The sequence below is a fragment of the Myotis nattereri genome (genome assembly GCF_964212035.1).
Source record: "Myotis nattereri genome assembly, chromosome: 17".
Lineage (NCBI taxonomy): Eukaryota > Metazoa > Chordata > Mammalia > Chiroptera > Vespertilionidae > Myotis > Myotis nattereri.
In genome coordinates, this window is record NC_138092.1 from 48,226,641 (window position 1) to 48,244,670 (window position 18,030).

At 50.6% G+C, this 18,030-nt stretch overlaps 1 long non-coding RNA gene across 2 annotated transcripts; it reads left to right on the forward strand.

Annotated features, from left to right (window-relative positions):
• The first annotated feature begins 411 nt into the window (after positions 1-411).
• Positions 412-3,820, forward strand: LOC308533141. 2 transcript variants are annotated; one of them, XR_013997040.1, is made up of 4 exons: positions 412-825; positions 1,481-1,528; positions 2,271-2,515; positions 3,304-3,820. It is a non-coding gene; the product is annotated as an uncharacterized lncRNA (long non-coding RNA). The 2 variants fall into 2 exon arrangements; XR_013997041.1 differs by having other exon boundaries at positions 443-825; positions 3,394-3,813.
• Positions 3,821-18,030: the final 14,210 nt, after the last annotated feature.

Genomic DNA, 18,030 nt, shown 5'->3' on the forward strand with positions numbered 1-18,030 from the left:
CTCCTCCGCGCACCCCTCCCCCCTCCCCCCGCCATCCCTCCCCCCGCCATCCCTTCCCCGGCTCTCCCGGCTCGCTGAGCTCCCACGCGGTTGCTATGGAGGCGCCCGCGGCCGCCTGGCGGGAGCTGCCCTGGGGCCCCGGGGACAGCGGCGACTCTGTCCGCGGCGGCGGCGCCTCGCCCCCTCGGGCCCAGGAACAAAGCGCGCCCTCCCCGCTCGGCAGTGTCTTGGGGGCCTCCCAGCGCCCCGGCCGGCCGCCGAGGACCACGGCGAACCGCTGGCCCGACCCCTGCGCGCGGGACCCCTGGCTCGGGGTGGCAGCTGCGCGCTACGGAGCTGCCTTCCTGGCCCCCCAAGAGCGCTCCCGCTTCTCCCCACCCCCACCCCCACCCCCATCCCAGAGGTGTCGCTGGGGCCGGGGTGGCCAGATGGTCCCATTAACAGGACTATTCCTTTTTGTCGGGGGCTGGAGCCCAGTCCAGGCCCATTCACATAGGAGGGTGGGGTTCGTGTCCCCCATTCAGTGCAGTGCCCCCCAGCTGACGGCTGTGCCATCACGTCAGGACCCCACCGCGTATGTCCGAGTGGCTTTACAGGTGCAGGCGTGCGCGTGTGGGGAGCGATCGATCGATCGGGACCTGGAAGCGCTGAGGTCAGGCCTGGAGGGACGCGGGGCGCACACAGGAAGCTGCATCGGCCGGGCGGCGTCGCACCACGGAAGGGAGCCGGCTTCCCGGACTCCGAGGCTGCGTTTCAGGATGTGCGGCGTATCCTGAACCCAGAACCCGAGCAGCTGGATCTGGGGGATTTTGAGATCCTTACCGTGTACGCTTTGATCTTTGGTCTGCTTGTAAAAATTGTAAGGCTCAACATAAAAAGAGGCCATCAAGAGGGCTGGTAGGACTTAAAAATGATTGATGAAAGATCTGACCTAATTCTTGTGATTAAACCCTTTAACTCGGCTGGTGTGAGTCAGTAGCAGGCTGAAAGCCTTCGTCAGTTTAGAATCAGTAGCTTAAGGCGTGTATTTAAATGACAATGTCAGGACAGGGAGGAACTTCATTCCAGAGGGGAGGTTCAGTGATCTCCCCAAGATCAGACAGCTCTGGAATTTATGATCCCAATTGTGCGAATCCATAAAAGTTGGAAGCTTTCCAACCCTAGATTGGGAGAATACCTTAGGAAGGAAGATCTGAAACCTTTCGGGCAGCCGGGGGAGCCACCAGCAGGCCACTCCCTAGAAGACGGAGTGAGAGGAATGCTTTCCCTCAGCATGTTCATGAACTCTAGCTGTATTGGAGCCAATTTTGGCCCCTAGAATCTTCCAGAACCCTCAACTGGAACTGGTGACTGTGATTCCAACAGAGCACGTGCTGTGTGACAAGATGGGAAACGCATGGTTAGGATTTGTAGGAAATAGGAAATCAAAGCTGGGCTGGAACCCTGTCATGTCCTGTTTTGTTTCGTTTTGTTTTTTCAGGTGGGAGGACAAGTGACTATGATGGAACCTGCCCTCACCTTTTAGAAGGTAGGGTGGCTACTTTGGAAAGGCTTTGATCTCCACAAAACAGCACCACTGGCTATACCACCATTGAAAAGAATCCTTTCCTGCTCAGTGCTTGTGTGTGGACCTATAAACCAGGAGGTCACGGTTCGATTCCCTGGTCAGGGCACATGCCCGGGTTGCGGGTTGCGGGCTCAATCCTCAGTGGGGTTGTGCAGGAGGCAGCTGATCAATGATTCTCTCTCATCGTTGATGTTTCTATCTCTCTCCTTCCCCCTTCCTCTCTGAAATCAAATATATATATATATCGTCCCAAAATTCACGCCAGACGTAATTTTGATAGAAAATACAGGTTTATAATTAAAAATTGTAAATTTTTTATTGATTCATAAAGTATACAGTATAGGGTTATGTATGGAATAGCACATCAGGTAAATGGCCTCCACGGCTTTGCTGGCATATACGCAAAGCCGTGGTCTTCACTGGTCTTCATTGTCCCTGCTCCTGGGCCATTGGTACTTGGTAATGCTTATCAACTTGAAGGGATTAAAATCAAAGGGCAACAGATATTAGAATCTGATTCAATAAACCAAGTAAAATTAGGCTTTTATTTTTGTTGTTGTTGTTGTTAATGCTCATGCAAAATTCAAATCTTGCGTGAATTTTGGGACACCATATATATATATATATTTGGTGTTTTTTTAATCCTTGAAATATATATATAAATATATAAATATATTTGTTGTTTTTTTAATCCTTGAAACAGGTCTTCTTCCTGGGAGTGTGTTGCAAGAATTCTACTGGCTAAACCCTTGGCCTTTAAGCCCTAAGCGAGTTTGTGGTAAATTAGGGAGAATTTGGGAGAGCTGGAGCAGTCACAGGATGCCACCCTGAAAGAGAAAGAGAACTCACACACGGCACCTCAAACATGAGAAAGAGCAAGAATGTAAACTGGACAGGAAGTGGAAATAGGGTTCATTTCAGCTCTGCCTCTCAAACCAGATAAAGTCCGTGAGTTCTTCTGCCCCCCACTTTGCTTGGGCCCATAGAACGGGGATGACAGTGCCAACTGGGTGATGTGACGAGGGCGTTAGGTCAGCAACACAGAAACTTGCAATTCTTGGAAGGGGGAGTTTGTAGAAGCACTAAGAATGTGTTACATATTAAAATAACTGTATACAAGGAAATTATTCTAAGAGGCCCAGTGCACGAATTTGTGCACCAGTGGGGTTCCTGGGCCTGGCCTTCGGCGTTGGGCTGAAACTGCTCTGCGACATCCCCCGAGGGGTCCTGGATTGCAAGAGGGCACAGGCCAGGCCGAGGGACCCCACCGGTGCAGGGGCAGGGAGGGATGCAGGAGGGCTCCAGGGCATGTCGGGCCCATCCCACTCAGTCCTGATCGTCGGACCCCAGCAGCAAGCTCACCTACCGGTCGAAGTGACTGCCCCCTGGTGGTCAGTGCACATCACAGTGAGCAGTTGAGCAGCCTTAGTATATCATTAGTATAGTACACTTTGACTGGTTGAATGGCCGACCCGGTCGACCAGACACTTGCCATATTAGGCTTTTATTATGTAGGATGGACTCCCCACCACTACCACACACACATACTGCTTTCTCCCTCTTTGCTGCTCTTTAGCTCTTGTATTGGTGAGCTATTGAGGTGTTACAAAGAACCCCAAATCTCAACACCAAAACAACAGTCATCTATTATAGCTCATGCATCTGGGGTCAGTAGGTCAGCTGCCTCAGCTGGGCACCCTGGGTGGCCTGGCTGACAGCTTATTCGGGCCTCTTAGGGGCTCCTGAGGTGCTGCCTTGGACTGAGCTGGTGGGGAAGCTCAGCTGGGCACCTCTCTCCATGCCTTCTCTCCTCCTCCTGGGACCAGAGGACCAGCCTGGATGTCTTCTCCTCGCGGCACCAAGCGGGGCGTCGGAACCACCAAACCCCTGAGGTTTATGTGCCGATAGGAGCTGACACACTGTCCTCGCGACCTCAGACTGTTGGCTGAACTGGGTCACGTGGCTGAGCTCCAAGTCAAGAGGAAGGGATGAAGCCCAGCTCCCTGAAAAAACAAAAGAAAACAAACAAACAGAAAAAACCATGGAAAGGGAGTGGGTAGAGGGGAGGTAAAGAATTGGGGCATTGACGCCATCAAGCACAGCCCTTGCCAACGTGGGACATCTGTCTTACTTGGAAGTTTCCTCTCCTCCTGCTAGGTGGGGAGCTCTGTGTTGGGAGGAGTTCTGGGGGTGTTGCTTATTGCTCTCCTCACGATCCAGACAGCGGCACACAATAAATACTTCCTAAATACTGATGAGTCCTTTAGGTGGATCACATCAATTATGTTTAAAGCCCAAGTTCCCTGCGATAGAACATAATGCCATTAGTTTATCTTCGTCATCTGATTGAAGGAGCATTGTTCACATTTGCTGACTGTGGACACTGCTGCTGTTTAGGATAAACATTACTTCTCAGACTTTAAAAACTTGCTAGATTTCAAAATACCGGAACGTTTCTCTAGAACACATAAACAGGTACCATGTAAATGTAGATTATTAGATAAGCAGAAATCAGCAGCAGGGGGCGATGGGGTTCACATATATTCTGGCAGAGAATATATCACTTCCTATTTGGGAATAATATGGATATAAATCTCAAATTTCCAAAATTTGACTCTAAGAAGTTCTCAGCACCTTTGGATCTGAACTGCTCCAGGCAGTACCTACCCAAACTACTGTTAGTTGGCTTTGGGCCCACAGACACGCAACCATTTCCCCTCCACCCCACTGAATCCAGAAGACCAAGGGCAAAGGGGTTTATTGAGGTCATGCTTGAAAGGGGAGCTCCTGTGCAGTCTCTATTATTTTATTCCCTTGAAATTTGAATTTGCGCTGCTAGTTCTTGACTGTGACAGATGACGAGGTGGGAGATAAAGTAGGCATAATGCCAGTCACACACAGGGAGCTTTGCACCTGTCCCTTTAGCAGCAGGCATCTGGGATTCAGGAGACAGCCAGGGCGTGGACACTGGAGTGAGTCCTTGAGGTTGCATTATCCAAGTGACTAACTCCAGATGGGCAGCTTGATTCCAGGGGGACAAATGGATATCTTATTTTGGATAGAGAGGAATCTGGAAAGTTAGAAGCCTAGAGACATCCTGAATTATAGTCATATCTCTCTCTCCCCCCACCACCTCACACACACAAAATGACTATTACAAGTTACAAATGTAGAATGTTGCAAACACTTCTCAGAAAGGTTTCATTCACAAATGTATACGAACACATTTGCCTTATTAGTGAGACCCTAAGAGCGCTCAATGCGTCTAGTTGAACTTTCAGTCTTTTGTGTTGGAAGTTTGAAGGTTTAGAGCAGTGGTTCTCAACCTTCTGGCCCTTTAAATACAGTTCCTCATGTTGTTACCCAAACATAAAATTATTTTCGTTGCTACTTCATAACTGTAATGGTGCTACTGTTATGAATCATCATGTAAATATCTGATATGCAGAATGGTCTTAGGCGACCCCTGTGAAAGGGTCGTTCGACCGCCAAAGGGGTCGCGACCCACAGGTTGGGAACCACTGGTTTAGAGGTTCCTTCACTAAACAAACATTCATTGAGGGTCTGTGGGGTGCACCAAGTGCAATTTGGCGAAGCCCTTGGCCCTAGGGAGCTTGACCTGTTGGGGAGTATCTGCATCGGGCAGTTTCAGCACAGGGGGATAAAGGGTGTGATTGGGGAAAGGGTGGGGTGGGAGCTCTGAGGAGGGGTACCAAGGCCAGTGGGGGGACACGGAGAAAGCAAACTAACACCGGTAATTGCGTCATGCCTTCCCATTGGCAGGAGTCCTTTGACAGTCATTGGCCCCTCCCACCTGTCAGTTTCCCTACCTGCAGGCTCAGGCGGCCACTGTTCCCCTGATCCCCAGCAGAGGAGACAGCGGAAGGGTGTGCCGCCTCAAGGCCAAGCACCCTTCGTGGCATGGAGGCTGCATCCCACCTGGGTCTCTGCAGGGCTGTTCCCTTCCTGGTCTCATCGCCTGTCCCTTTCTGAGCCGGGCGGGGGACTTTCAGCTGCGTGGCTGGTCCAGGCCCAGGCCTTCGTCCCTCAAGTGTAAAATGAGGACGTTGTCCAGGAGGGTCCTAAGATCTTGAGCCTCTGATGGTCTATGATTCCAAGAACCTTTGCTTCTCTAGTCAGTATGAGGAAGTTGGATGTGAACGCAGTGTCCGCTTTTTATTCATGTTTTGCAGAACCCCGTGGCAGGTCGGGCTTTAGTTCTTACAAACATCTGTTTCAAGATGAAGAATTGAGGAACCAGGGGCCGCCGCTTCTCTGAGGCCCCAGCCTCCGGGCAGGTCCGCACGCACACTTCTGCCTCCTGAGTTACTGATTCTTGTTCCTCTGTGTGAGATGTCTTCCCTAGGACCTTTCTCTCTTTTTTAAATATAAGTTTCAGGTGTACAACATTATAATTATACATCTGTACACACTACAAAGTAATCACCCCCCAAAGTTTAGTTACTATCCATTGTCTACTCCCACCCACCTTCCCATCTGGTAACCACTGATCTGCTCTCTGTATCTGAGTTTGATTTTGTTTTGTTTGCTCATTTTTAATTTTTTTATTATTTTTTATTAATCCTCACCCAAGGGTATTTTTCCATTGATTTTTAGGGAGAGTGGAAGAGGGAGGGAAAGACAGAAAGAAATATTGTTGTGAGAGGAACACAGCAATTGGTTGCCTTCTGCACGAGCCCTTACCAGGGGAGGAGCCTGCAACCAAGATACGTGCCCTTGACGGGAATCGAACCTGGGACCCATTGGTTCACAGGCTGATGCTCTATCCACTGAGCAAAACCGGCTAGGGCCTTTTTTTGGGTAATATTCCACATGAGTGAAATCAAACAATTTTTGTCTTTCTCCTTTTGACTCATTTCACTCAGCATAATCCTTTCAAGGTCCATCTATGTTGTCACAAATGGCAAGATTTTATTCTTTTCTGTGGCCGAGTAGCATTCCATTGTATATATGCACCACTTCTTCTTTATCCAGTCATCCATCACTGGACATTTAGGTTGTTTTCATATCTGGGCTATTTTATTTAGTTAATTTTTGTTATAGCTTTATTATTATTATTTTTAAATCTTTATTGTAGAGAGTATTACATATGTACCTTTCCCCCCCATTGGCCCCCTCCAGCCTGGTGGCCCCTCTACTCCCCCTCCCACCCCTGGCTCAGGCTTTCACCACCCTGTGTCCATGGACCATGCATATATGCATACAAGGTCTTTGGTTGATCACCTGCCACCCCCCACCTCCCACACCTTCCTCTGAGACTCCACACTCTGTTCCATGTCTCTGGATCTGCTTCGTTCATCAGTTTATTTTGTTACTTAGATTCCACATATGAGTGCGATCATGTGATAGTTGTCTTTCTCTGACTGACTTATTTCACTTAGCATGACACTCTCCAGGTCCCTCCACGCTGTCTCAGAGGGTAAGAGATTCTTCTTTTCTACTGCTGCATAGTATTCCATGGTGTAAATGTACCACAGCTTTTTTATCCACTCATCTACTTACTGATGGGCATTTGGCTGTTTCCAGATCTTAGCTATTGTTAATTGTGCTGCTATGAACATAGGTGTGCATACATTCTTATTGATTGGTGCTTCAGGTTTCTTAGGATATATTCCTAGAAGTGGGATCACTGGGTCAAATGGCAGTTCCATTATTTAATTTTTTGAGGAAACTCCATACTGTTTTCCATAATGACTGCATCAGTCTGCACTCCCACCAGCAATGTACTAGGGTTCCCTTTTCTCCACATCCTTGCCAGCGCTTGTCATTTGTTGATTTGTTGATAGTAGCCATTCTGACAGGTGTGAGGTGAAACCTCATTGCCATTTTAATTTGCATCTCTCTGATGATTAGTGACTTTGAGCATTTATTTCATATGGCTCTTGGCCATCTGTATGTCCTCTTTGGAGAAGTGTCTGTTTGGATCCTTTGCCTATTTTTTAATTGGATTGTTTGTCTTCCTTTAGTTAAGTTGTATGAGTTCCTTATATATTTTGGATATTAATCCTTTATTAAATATATCATTGCCAAATATATCCTCCCATACAGTGGGCTCTGTTTTTGTTTTGTTGATGGTTTCTATTGCTGTGCAGAATTTTTTTATTTTGATGTACTCCCTTTTGTTTATTTTCTCCTTTGTTGTTTTTGCTCTAGGAGATGTATCCATAAACATATCGCTACCAGAGATGTGGCTAGGACTTCCAGTACTATCTATAAATATAAAAGCCTAAGCAACCATTACATCTGAATGACTGGTTGACCAGTTGCTGTAACACACACTGACCACCAGGGGGAAGATGCTCAGGGCAGGACCTGTCCCCTGGTGGTCAATGCGTTCCCACAGCCAACCTCCCTGGCTGGCCAACCTCCCGCGGTCCCAATCAAACCCTATTGGGACTGGGTGAGATGGCCCCGATCCCTGGCCAGGCTGAGGCACCTCACCTGTGCATGAATTTCTGCACCGGGCCTCTAGTGTTGAATAAGAGTGGGGAAAGCAGGCATCCATGTTTTGTTCCTGTTCTTAGGGGAAATGGTTTTAATTTTTGCCCATTGAGTATGATGTTGGCTGTAGGTTTGTCATATGTGGCCTTTATTATGTTGAGATATGCTCCCTCTATTCCCACTTTGCTGAGAGATTTTTTTTTTTTTTTTATCAAAAATGGGTGTTGGATTTTGTTAAATGCTTTTTCTGAGTCTATTATGATCATGTGATTTTTGTCTTTCAATTTGTTTATGTGATGTGTCACGTTTATTGATTTGTGAATATTGTACCAGCCTTGCATCCCTGGAATAAATCCTGAGGATTTTAGCATCCATGCTCATCAGGGATATTGGCCTGTAATTCTCTTTCTTTGTAGTGTCTTTATCTGGCTTTGGAATTAGGGTCATGCTGGCCTCATACACAGAGCTTGGAGGCATTCCTTTCTCTTGGAAGCCCATCAATAGGCCTCTGCCAACCCCATCCCGTCCTTATCACTCGCATCCTGATCGGCACCTAGTTCCCGGGTGGCCCTGCAGACATGTGTGTTCGCACTACTCACCTCAAGTGCTTGCACACTAGATGTCCGTGCCCACAGCAGGGAGCTGCTGGATCCAGTGGAGCAGTCCTGTGAGCCGTCAGGAAGGCTCTCACCTGCAGCATGAGGGTGAAGGTGGGTGGAGTCAGACCCAAGGCCTGAGCAGAAAACACCAATCAGGAGAGAGGCTTGGTGTTGGCTGGGCTATTTGTTTTCTAGACAACAAACAACAAATAAAACAGGGGAACCAAAGCTGACGGAGAAGAGGTCGAACAAGAGGGCTCCTTGGAGGACAGAGGCACAGTAGGGGCAAACAGAAGAAAGACATGAAATGGAGAAATGAGCAAATCCGTGACTTCCAGCTGCCAGGGGGCTGGCTTGCTAGAGAGCGGCAGGGAGGAGAGGCCATCCCGCCCAAGACCCCACCTCGCTGGCTGGCCGGGGCGGAGCTGAACGTGGGTGTGGCTGCTCAGCACTCCTCCAGGGAGCACAAAGCACATCACCTTTTTCTGGGTATAATTGTATTGTTTTAGTAAAATGTGTGCCCCTTGGGTATTGAAAAGGGGTTTGTGAGTATAGCGGCGTTTCTTTTCCCAGTCACCGTGGGCCTCCTGGTCCCACAGCAGGTATGTGAGGACTCCAGAGTGGGCACAGGCGCAGGGGTCACTGTCCTCACCTGCCAGGCGCAGGGTCGCTGCTCTCATAATGACAGCATGTGCTCGGCTTGAGCGTGGCTGCGGGCGCCCACCTTCACCCTGGCAGAGGGGTGAGCGTCTGTTCGACGGGTTTCTGGGAGGCGTCTGCAGTGCACACATTCTGGTCCCCCACCTCCAAGCCTGAGGGAGGGTTGCACGCGCAGTAGCCTAGAGTCCAGGTGTGCCATGGGACTTGCTTTGATGAAATGGTTTAGAGGAGATTTGAGTCGCATCAAGAAGCTGCCGGGCCACAGGCGTCACGGGGAGCATGTCGAGTTAACTTGGCCTGTTGAGGTTGGTGTCTTGGGTGACACCGATGAGAAGACACGGCCTACCCCTCCCCCACCCCCAAAACCTGCACAGAGCACACAGGAGGCACAAGGAGGGACCCTCTGTGTGCTCGGCGCTCTCGGTGCCACTGTGACTGCTTCGTGGCCTCCCTGTCCTGAGTGATAGAGTTGCTATTCCAGGGCCAAGGACAGCGAAGGACTGGCTGGTGCCTGCTCTCCATCTGAGCCCCAGGTCTAGTCGGGAACCCCGTGGAGAGAGAAGTTGAGCAGGAAGCTGGAGAGAACTCAGCGTGGGTAACTGCCAGAGCGTCTTGCCCTAAGTGTTCAGGCCCAAGTGACAAAGAGGTGCTGGAATCAGGAGAAGACTGTGCCCCCCTTCTCCGGGCCCGCAGCTGTGGCCTGGGGTGAGGAGAGGATTTTTCCAGACCCGGGTATTTCCACACCGCGAGCAGCGGGGGCAGGTATGACACCCGGCAGCGAGCGCAGGAGCAGAAAACAAGGGTGGATTTGTGACTTGTGACGGGCAGCGGGGACATCACCCTGGAGACGCCCAGAAATAGCTGGAGCCGGGCGGAGCGGCTGAGGCCCGACGTTACCCCCGCGGCCAGGAGCCACTGTCATTTGGAATTAAAGTTACTGGGACCTTGCGTGTGTGTAAGGACAGGCTTGGGAGGTGTGGGGACAGTGAGTCAGAAGAGGAGTCAGCTGCTTTGGTTCTGTCGGGCCTGAGGCTCGGTTGCAAACGGTTGCTCTCGGACCCGACAGCTCTTCCCGACTGAGTATCGGCCCCTCTCACCTGGCCGTGTGCATCAGGTACAGTCTCTCCCGCGGTCAGACTGTATGAATGTATGAGCTGTTCATTCTTGAGGAAGAAATAAAGACATTCCATAGTGTTGTTTAAACCACTTTGATTTCTAGACTTCGTTACAGGACCAGTTTGCTTTGTTCTTTTGTTGTTGTTGTTTTCTTGATCCTCACATGAGGATAATTTTTCCATTGATTTTCAGAGAGCGTGGAAGGGAAGGAGGGAGGGGAAAGAGAGAGAGAAACGTAGATGTGAGAGAGACACATCCACTGGTTGCCTCCCTCATGCACCCTGACTCGGGGCAGGGAGCAAACCTACAACCCAGGTAAGTGCCCTTGACCGGGAATCGAACCCATGACACTTGGGTGTGCCAGGCAACACGCCAGCCACTGGGAAACACTGGCTAAGGCCCTTTGTTCTTTTTTATGAAATAATTTTCTTTTGATTTTGAGGAGAGAGCCAAACCACACTGACCTTGTCCATGAAATGCCTTAGGAAGCCAGCATGCCTCCCAAGTAGGGTTTATGGGGAGTGAGAATGTTTCCAAGGAAGAAATACCAGACGAACTGCGTGGAAGCACAGCTCTCAGCGCTCGGTGTGAGTCTAAATATACACAGAGACTATTTTATTATAATTAAACTTAAATGGGGTTGGAGGAGCTCCATTTTAACACCCTTTACAAACCCAGTTTCAGTCCCACTCACTAGGGAATGAAAGCCTGCATTCACCTCAGGGCATCTGACCCCAGAGGCAACCCGAGAGAATTCTCTCTTTCTCTCTCTCTCTCCCCCCTTCCCTCTCTCCTGTCTTCAGGCAGTGATGTGGAATTTCCTGGGCACACCTGCAGGGAATGCCTGGCTTTGAGAATCTTTCATTTTCTGCCCCTCCCCTGCGCCCCCCCCCCCACGGCCTCCCCTCCCCCGCCCCCCCTCCCCACCCCCCCCCCCCCCCCCCCCCGCGCAGTGTACACAGCACAGCCATCTTCCTCTTGTCCAGTGTGCACTCTTCTGGGACAATGACAATGTGGAAAATAGCATTTATTCTCTTCACTAGAGGCCTGATACATGAAATTCATGCAAGGGGCTCGGCCCTCGAAGCCCCAGCTGCCTTGGTCCTCCCAGTTCCAGCTGCCTCGGGGGCCCGCCCACTGGTCCTTCCAGAAGGTGGTCCAGCTGTCTGTCTAATTAGCATATTAGCTTTTTATTATATAGATGGCGGATTGTTATCTTTGTTAATAATGTCACATTTCTTTCAAATAGTCTAACATGAAACTTCTAAAGGCCTTTCTAATAAATCAATACAATTCTTCACCCCCACAATGTGAAGTACGGCCTGGCTCCAGGTCACCGAATGGTAGCAGCGCTGAAACTCAGCTCGGGACTTCAAGCTCCCTGCCTGGCCCCTCGCCCTCACAGGAGGTGGGAGTGGGGGTCACTGCTAACTAATGAGGGGTTGGAAAGAACTTAGATCCAGACATATCTGGGCTCTGACAGTTTAGGACAAAAAATTTTAGAAGAAAGTAAATAGTTGCCTGCACGTTACTTAATCCAAACTTTTCCTGATTCCTTCTGGAGAGAATACAGTGATAAGCTACTGGCAGCACCCCTTCCCTGGGTGACTGCTGGGCCCGCCTCGCTGAAAGGAGCTGCGGCGAGCAGGCGGCCAGCCCAGGGCGTGCAGCACGCAGCGGCTGTGCCTTCACGGGGCACCACTGACTCTCCTCTCATCCCCGAGGAAACCTCGTTTCCAAAAAAAAATATCCCACAAATTGGAAAACATGTCAGCCAACCCAGAAGCAAGCTGAAGAAGCCAGGAGAGCCATGCCACAGCCCTACGCTCTGCCTGTTGGAGCCTGGCTTCCGTGGGGACTTGGCATTTTATTCATTTTCCCAGAAAATTAATTTGCTTTGCAGCAAGGCCTTCGGAGTGTGTGTGCGATACCCGGCCTACCTTCAGCCAGGCGCCATCGTACAACGTAGAGGGAACCCACAGTGAGTGAGACGCAGTGCTGTGAAGGAAAGCTAGCCATTGAATCTATCATCTTTTCCAGCCCAGGGTCCTGACCCTTCGGGGTTGCTGAAAGGAGTCGCAGGATTGATGGAGGAAAGGGGAGGCAGCAAGCCTCAGATTCCCTGGCTCTGATGCCTGTCCCGACTTCCTCCTGCCAACGGGAGATTCATTAAAGAACACTCTTAGCGAAATGAAAGCTCTCCTGGCCCATCTCCCCCTCCAGATGTCCACACGGAGGGCCGCCTGACAGCCAGGTTGCGGGTGATCAGGGGAAACGTGTCTCAGAGGGGGGATGGCCAGAAGCACTGGGAAATATTTTATTTACTTTTAACTCAAAATGACAGAAACAGCTGCCAGACGGATGACGCTGTCAGGACCCACAAGGAGGCAGGGTGCTCTCCCGGTGGAGCCAGCGCCCAGCAGGTCAGACGGGCTGTTCCTGCAGCCACTGGAGGCTGCGGTCCCCAGTGGGAAGGGCCTAGAGCAGGGGTGGGCAAACTTTTTGACTTGAAGGCCACAGTGGGTTCTTAAACTGGACCGGAGGGCTGGAACAAAAGCATGGATGGAGTGTTTGTGTGAATATAAATTCAAAGTAAACATCATTACATAAAAGGTTACGATCTTTTTTTTTTTAGTTTTATTCATTTCAAACGGGCCGGATCCGGCCCGCGGGGCCGTAGTTTGCCCACGGCTGGCCTGGAGGGTGGCAGCAGGGACAGTGGGAGGGGCCTAGAGAGTGGAAGCAGGGACTGTGGGAGGGGCCTAGAGAGTGGCAGCAGGGACAGTGGGAGGGGCCTAGAGAGTGGAAGCAGGGACAGTGGGAGGGGCCTAGAGAGTGGAAGCAGGGACAGTGGGAGGGGCCTAGAGAGAGGCAGCAGGGACAGTGGGAGGGGCCTAAAGGGTGGCAGCAGGGGCAGTGGGAGGGGCCTAGAAGGTGACAGCAGGCACAGTGGGAGGGGCCTAAAGGGTGGCAGCAGGGACAGTGGGAGGGGCCTAGAGGGTGACAGCAGGGACAGTGGGAGGGGCCTAGAGAGTGGAAGCAGGGACTGTGGGAGGGGCCTAGAGAGTGGCAGCAGGGACAGTGGGAGGGGCCTAGAGAGTGGAAGCAGGGACAGTGGGAGGGGCCTAGAGAGTGGAAGCAAGGACTGTGGGAGGGGCCTAGAGAGTGGCAGCAGGGACAGTGAGAGGGGCCTAGAGAGTGGAAGCAGGGACAGTGGGAGGGGCCTAGAGAGTGGCAGCAGGGACAGTGGGAGGGGCCTAAAGGGTGGCAGCAGGGGCAGTGGGAGGGGCCTAGAAGGTGACAGCAGGGACAGTGGGAGGGGCCTAGAGGGTGACAGCAGGGACAGTGGGAGGGCCCTAGAGGGTGGCAGCAGGGACAGTGGGAGGGGCCTAGAGGGTGGCAGCAGGGGCTGTGGGCAGGGCTTAGAGGGTGGCAGCAGGGGCAATGGGAGTCAGACGGGAAGAGTCCTTACCCTTAGGGACCAAGTGTGCCCTGGGGGTGCTCAGGGGGAGGGACGTGGAGGGCAGCTTGGTCCCCAGCTCAGGGCTAGGGGCACGTGGCTCTTGCAGTTTTAAATTTGTTTTACAGCTGACCTGGGGCTGAAACTCCAACTCAGAGTTCTCAACCTTCGCTGCACCTTGCAGTCTACTGGGAGTACTTAACAGTTCTTGGCTCTGTGACGTGTCAGGGTCATTCGTGAATGTTCAAACGTGTAGATACCTGGCCCCACTTCCAGGGTCCAGGTTAGTTCCACACTTCTGTATTGACACGGGGTTTTACTTAAAAAAATAGTTTTTATTGATATCAGAGAGAGGAAGGGAGAGAGAGAGAAACATCAATGATGAGAGAGAATCATCGATTGGCTGCCTCCTGCACACCTCCTACTAGGGATCGAGCTCGAAACCCCGGGCATATGCCCTGACTGGGAATCGAACTGTGACCTCCTGGTTCATGATAGACGCTCAACCACTGAGCCACACTGGCTGGGCGTTGACATGAGGGTTTTAAAGAATATTAAGGACAGAGAGAACTCTTTGGCTCAGGGCTTCGTCTTTCAAAGAACAATGTGCATGCTTGCTAAGAACACAGATTCCTGGGCCCTCCTGCACCTACTGAGCGGACTCTCTAACAGAGGGGCGTGGGGACTCAGTAGTTTTAAAAGTGATCCAGGTGATTCTCAAAGCATGGGCCCAGACCAAGAGCCCGGCCACGCCTGGGGGCGTGTGGAACATGCAGCATCTCAGGCCATGCCCAGACCTAAGAAGTCAGAATCTGCATTTTAAAACAACCCCAGGTCATTTGTCTGCCCATTAAAGCTTGGGGAGCCCTGCTTATTATCCTAACACATATCCCTTTGCTGTGGAAATAGGTAAATGTAAGGCTCCTTCAATAAGAAGCAGAATCCAAAGTCAGTCATGTGTCTCCCTTTAAAGACAGAAGTAGCTTGAGCTAAAGAGAATCTATGAAATACCCTAATATAATTAGGCTGGAGTAAAGGATTCAAGTAAATCAAATGTAAAGATCTTCTAACCCTCTCCTGTATTCCTTTTTCTGTCCATTGTGTTTCCTAAGAGTCTGTCAGATTTTCATAGAATCTGTCAGGTTATTTCACTCCAGAGATTGACTTTACTCCTTTGGAATAGAAATTTGTGTTGTGTGTATTAGCCAGGGTTCTCCAGAGATTCTATCTATCTATCTATCTATCTATCTATCTATCTATCTATCATCTATCCACCCACCTATCTGTCTATCCATCTCTCCATCCATCTACCTTTCTAGAGCTCGGGTACTTTGAGGGACTGGCAGACACAATCCGAGGCTGGCAAGTCCCAATTCTGCAGGGCAGTCTGGCAGCCAGAGTTGATGTAACAGTCTTGACTTCGAAGGGAGCCTGGGGTTGAACTCCTTCCTTCCTGAAGGAGGGTTTGGTAGGATTTCTTAAGGTCGTGCACTGGTTGGGTGAGGCCGCCCACATCATGGAGGGAATCTGCTTTGCTCAAAGTCCACTGATGTAGCTGCACAGAAACAGCCAGTCAGCCATTCAGTGTTTGGTGAAACAATTGTCAACTTGACAAAGTCAAGCCAACTTGACAAAATTATAATTATGAAACAGATATTTGAAAGTTTTAGGAAGTCATAGAAGAGGATGAGAATCAGAGCTAGTGATAATTCATAAAGTGTATCTATTATTAGTTATGTAATTGAATTCTTTGAGTTTTTCTATTGTCCCTTCCTCCCCACCTTTTTCCCTTGCATTAATTTGTTTTCAGACAATATAAAATCCTAGTGCCACCTGGGGGGTTCCAGATAGCGGTGATATTGCCCATTCCCTGCTATAACTGTTAGTGGAAAATCTGAATTAAATAATTTCTTTTACTAAGAGTCTATTTGCTTGTTTATGGATTTCAATGGCTCTGTTAGCAGCCCCCCTTTTGATGAGAAGTCTCTTGCCCTTCTGCAAAAAGCTACATATTTATCTGCTTATCCATCATGTTTCTTCCTATTATCTATCTATCTATCTATCTACCCATCCATCATCTATTTATCTATCTATCAATCTATCTATCTTTTATCTACCAGACTCCTAAGGTCACACTGATATTCACAACACCACAGGGTTCAAGCTGGCTCCAGTGTCCTTAAAATAGCTACTTATTTGATCAATTTCCCATCACCTCTCTGCCTCCTCCCAGCAGGACACCGCCGCATCCAGCCAGTCTTCCCACCCTGGACGCTGCCTCAGTCCCCCTGAAGGGACACCCTCTCCACTCTGCTTGGGCTCTCCAACGCCTCTGAATGCAGTCCTAACCCCCACGCAGGGTGTCCTTTGACCTTTCCCAGGTTCTGACATCACTTTCTGGGAAGTCCTTTTGCATGGACAGAAGGTTCTTTGAAGGAAGAAAACAAGTGGTTTTAGAAAGACCTGCTTCCTGGGCCTTTTGTCTTAAGAGAAATCATCATGAAGCGTGGGCACAGCCACCTGGAACGGTGGAGGGGCATGCTGGACAGCCTGCAGCCACGGGACCACCGGAGAGCTAGAACGCTAAGCACTGCACCATTTTCTATGTAAATGGGCTTCTGGTGGCTATTCTGACCTGGAAACCAAGGCCCACGCAGGCTGCTTGTGCAACACTCCTTCGATGTGGTCTGTAAGAGCACAGCCCTCTCCCAGGTGAACCTCTCTGTGTCCAGGCCCACGTATGGGGTTGACAGTCAGAGGTGGTTGCTTAGCTGGGCATGGGAAGGCCGTGAGAGGAAGCCCCGCACACACCTTCCCGACAGACCCCAGGTGGCTTCTGTGATGCCCAGGCTCACAGCGGTGCTGGGAGGCACAGGGCAGGCCACAGCCGGGCTGCTGAGCTCCGAGGCCGGTTCCTCACTCCTAGGTCCCAGTTGTGATGGCCGAGGACGGGATGCCCAGATGGCCAGTGAAATATTATTTGGGGTGTGTCTGTGAGGGCGTGTCTGGAGGAAACATTTGAAGGGGTGGACTGGATGGAGAAGGTGCCCTCCCCAGTGCGGTGGGCCTCATCGAGTCTGTTGAAAGTCTCAATAGACCAAAAGGGAGGGAGCTGGCCTCTCCCTGCCTGCCTGGCTGGGCCGGCAGAACGCGGGCTTCTCCTCCATCAGCTCCCCGGGGCTCAGCTTGCAGACAGATTGTAGGACATCTCAGTCACCATAATCATGTGAGCCAGTGTCTTATAAGAAATCTTATAATACATTTAAATGCAGCTGGGAGACTATACATCAATGATGACATATAACCTCCTATTGGTTCTCTTTCTCTGGAAAGTCCCGACGACTGCACCCGTCATTACAACTCCTGACTGGACAGGGTGCTCCAGGAGCAGGTGTTGACTGGATTGAGTCCATGTGAGAGGTGAGAGAAGAATGAAGTCCGATATTTGGAGGGAAGGTGCTATTGAGGTCAAGGGGGCGGCGTGGGACAGAAGCACTTCCAGGGCAGCCGAGATGAGGACAGGGCTGCGCTTGGGGCTTCAGGACAAGCCAGGGAAGGGGCGGAAGGAGAGCGGGCGCAGGCCCAGGATGAAGCGCTTTCTTTCTTAGGAAGATGACAGGCGCGTCATAAGCATCAGACAGAATTCAGTGTCCTAAGAGGCAGCTCATTTTTTTTTTTGGATAAAGTTATTTTAAAAAATCCCTAAAACACTTTGTTGCAGTTCAGAAACAAATAGTGTGTGTGTGTACGTGTGTGTGCATGCATGTGCGTGTGTGCACGCATGTGTATGTGTGCGTGCGTGCATGCGTGTGCGTGTGCACATGCATGTGTGTGTGTGTGCGTGTGCGTGTGTGTGTGTGTGTTGGGGTGGAGGCGTGGAGGTGGCACCGGCCAGAGCAGATCCTGGGAGAAGGGAGGGCGGAGGGTCAGGCGAGGCGCCCGGCTGGGGGGCTGACACTCCTGGGGACTCACGTCACTGCAGGGGAGTGGGCGCAGGCGATGCTGCCAGGACACAAGCGGAAGGAAGGGTTTTAAACGAAAGGACAGTCGCTTGTTAGTTTAGAACCGACATAAGGACAATGAGAAGGTTTGGCTATCAGACAGCCAGAAACTCTGTTTTACAGACTTTGTTAAAAAATCACTAGTATTTTTACTGAAAAAGTACA